General features: G+C 51.0%; 1 pseudogene; it reads right to left on the reverse strand.

The window, feature by feature from the left end:
• Positions 1-988: 988 nt before the first annotated feature.
• Positions 989-3,466, reverse strand: LOC128105921 (intestinal-type alkaline phosphatase-like; annotated as a pseudogene).
• Between the last annotated feature and the right edge of the window lie 201 nt (positions 3,467-3,667).

Below are 3,667 nucleotides of genomic sequence, written 5' to 3' on the forward strand. Positions count from 1 at the left end.
TGTAGAGCCCCTGCCCTACATCTAAAGCTGGCTAAGGGGTGGAGCCTTAGGCGGTGGCTAAGCACTGTGTGGCTAAGCTGTTTGATCCTTGCAAACCTGAAGCTCCCTGCCAGGAGGTGGAACCTGCAAACCATGACTCCTCCCTCATTTGTACAGGGCCACTTGTGCTGCTCAAGTCTCAGTTTGTCAATGACCCTCCAACAGTCTGCTCCTCTCCGTCACACTGCTTTCCATTTCTCACCCCACCTCGACCTGAACACTCAGCTTTTCTTTCAGGAAAGCACTGCTGGCATTAGATTGTATAATAGTTCATTTCATTATTCCAAAACCTCCCAGAAGATTGAAGAAAATGTTCTTTGCTTGGCCATTACTGTGCAAACCAGGCATAGAGGCACATTTATGAATTACCGCTCCCTGGAGGTCGTCAGGAATATCATTGGTTTGAGGCTTAGTGGTGGCAGCTAAGGACTGTCCAAGAGCCACTGCTTATCTTGGCTTCATCAGCCTTTGCAGGATATGTTGGATGGGCTGTAGACACTGAGTCAAGAAAGGCCAGCACATTCAGTCCTTGCCCTCTGGGCACATCAAGGGACTACATGGTCCTTTCTTAGTCATAGGCTGATCTCTGACTGAGTGCATGGCATCACATGTTTTGGGATCTGAGATCAGTGAAAAACACCAGAGAGAGCTGGCCAAGGGGTGGCTGTGACTGGCATCCCCTCTGTCTGCAGGGCATCCTGTTAGATTGCCATGGCCTGGGAGGGAAGTGCTGCAGGTTCTGAGGCTGGGTGTGACACTCTGAGTGAGGTCTGTTGTCGGAGCCCATGGCTGAGTGGCAGCATTGGCAACCTGAATCAGATCTGAGATTAGAAACCTGAAGCCAGGGTTCAGGGAACCAGAGGGACAGGAGGAGCCTGAGGAGAGCAATAGCGTGGGACGATGGAGCCAGCTGTGGGACCCTGGACTGGAGTCAAGTGAGCTTAGTTAGTCAAGGTTCAGCTACCACCAGCAGCAGCAACATTGTCTCTGCCAACAGTGTGGAGGTCTGGCCCCTGCTCGCTGAGGTGCTCTGACCAGCAGTCACTGTACCTCTCCGGGCACTTGCACAGGCTATGATGTGCACATTGTAGTTCTGTTCCTGCACTCCAAACACCAGGTTTGCCTGCGGACCACTCTCAAATATTCCCACATCCTCTCCAGCGTGTTTCTCTGATAACAGGAGTAAAGCAGCCTGCTGCCTGCATTTGGGATCATCTACAGAAACAAGGTATTCACTGCAGAAGGCCTTTGACCCCAGTCCCCTCTACCCTCCACTGCATGGGTGGTGGCCCCACAAAACTTAAGGCTCTCTTTGTCAGTAACATCTGGCCAGACACTTTTCTGGAGTTTATAGCCAGGACCATTGCTATATAGGATGGAGGTAAAGGATTTGCCATCCAGACCATTGAAGGAGGGTCCCACCCCTACACAGAGAGACATATTTTGCCACTGCCCTGGCTTGCTTCCCATATAGAACACAATCTTCACCTTAATCTGGCAAATAGACCATCTTCACCAAACCCCTGCAAGGCAGGTACCGTGTCCTTAAAACAAAACAAAACAACAGAAGTAAACTTTATTCCAGAAAAAAAAGAAAGAAGAAAAAAATTACTGCGGGGCCCAAAAACTTATCAGCTACCTGAGACCACAGCCAGAGTTGGATTTTGAGGCTGTGACAATGGTGGCGAGTTCTGGCCCCTTTTTATAGTAAGGGGAAAGCATCAGGAGTGGGGTGCATGCTAGGAGTCACATAGAAACATCAGGCATGGGATGCCTGCTAAAAGTCACAGCACTGCCCCAGTGCTTGCTAAACCCTTACCCGGTACCCACGTCATCTGGTGCTTGGCCAGCCACTTCTGTTCCAGATTCTGTCAACCCAGCCTGGTTCTGGACTGAGTTCTGTTGTCTGGATACTTAGGGTCTGGTGTCCCCCTGGGAAACATGAATTTGCGGCCCCCACAGAGGCTCACCTATGATCTGAAGGTCAGGACAGGAGGAATTGGGTCCCTCTGTCTCCTCCTGACAGACAGAGTTCATCTTGCTGGAAGGGTTTCTCCTGGGCTGCATTTCAACACCCTCCCCCTACAAATTCCTCAGCTATGAAGACTCAGAGCTCTGGCTGTTGGCTGCCTGTACTGTGGTGAACAACATTCAATCTAGCCCTCCTCTCTCATTGTTCGAGCTCACATCAATGTCCATGTTGGAGATGAACTGTGAGGCAATGTCCTTGCAACTGTAGTGCACTGCAGAGGCAGACATTTCTGCATCCTAGTACCAATCATGTTCACTATGTGTGTGTGGGTGCCAGCTGGAGAGGCATGCTGCATCGATGTGGTGGTCACCACTCCCACAGACTTTCCTGGAAATGGCAATAATCAGGTGGGCCACCTAGTGCTCCAATCCTCCTCTAGCTCCTTAGCCTGGTGCTAAAACACTTATTTGGGGGTTTTGTTGCTTTGTTTTGCATAAATCCTCACTATGTAGTTCTGGCTGGTCTGGACATCACTATATAGACAAGGCCAGCCTTGAACTCAGATCTGCCTGACTCTGACCTCTGAATGCTGGGATTAATGGCACACACTTCCACGCCTGGCTTACCTGTTTTCTTTGCACGATACTGAGATGACTTCGGTGCCAAATGCAGTGTTGCATTGGTTGGATTGTGCAGCTATACTCAAGCCAATGGTCTTGTAGTTGGCCTTGATATTTTGTGGCTGTGCCTGCACTCTCTGAGACCTGTCTGTTCTCATTGTATGTCTGAGAACACAGACACTCTCAGCTGGTGCTACTGGTAAACATTTGTCCTTGCTTCCTGGGACATGTCTGCACTGTCCTGGTTGCCAAAGTGGGATCTAGTTCTTCTGGGTTCTTCCTCCTCCAGCCATCTCCAGCCCCCACTCCCACCCCATCCCAGATGTGTCCCAGTCTCACCTTGGACAGAGTCATGTATCAGAATTGGTCTATGGCTAGGAGTGTCTCAGGTCCTAGATGGCCTTCCAGCTGTCCCTTTTGGATCCTAGTGGCTGTCACTGTGGGTACCCCCATCCTCGAAGGAACAGAATCTGGACAGATTTGAACCCCAGGCCTTCTTGGACCTATAAGTGATCTTGGGTACCTGGAGAGCAAGGGCCCCAGGGTGGTGAGGCTTTGTATGCTCACCTTCCCCTAAGAAGATGATGAGGTTCTTGGCTGGTGTTTAAACAGACTTCCACTTTTTGGCAACATCCAGGGCCTCTGCTGCCTTTTGGTTGCAGAAAGCTGGGTTCTTCTCCTCCACTAGTCAGGGGGGAGAAAAGAGGTAGGTGTCAGCGGGAAGTCTGTGTTTTTGAGTGGGTAGAAGAAGGTAGGGTGCCTCCTTACCTGGGATGGCCCCAAAGGACAGCTGTAGCCTGAGGCCTAGCAGCAGCAGTACCCAGGTTCCCTGCATGGACAGGGCTGGTGGAGGGATGGCAGCAGATGAGGAGCTGGGACATGAATAGTTCTTGCTTAAAAAGTTCCATGTCCCTCCCTAATCCTCAGGTCCACCCTAACCCCAACCCTCCTGCTCTGGAAAGGAAGCCTTGCTGCATGGAAAGAAGTGGCAGGGTATGGCCTGGCTAGCCTAGCCTGGACCAGGACTCCTGACAAA

This window comes from Peromyscus californicus, unplaced genomic scaffold, assembly GCF_007827085.1.
Source record: "Peromyscus californicus insignis strain IS unplaced genomic scaffold, ASM782708v3 Scaffold_9__1_contigs__length_137607984, whole genome shotgun sequence".
Classification (NCBI taxonomy): domain Eukaryota; kingdom Metazoa; phylum Chordata; class Mammalia; order Rodentia; family Cricetidae; genus Peromyscus; species Peromyscus californicus.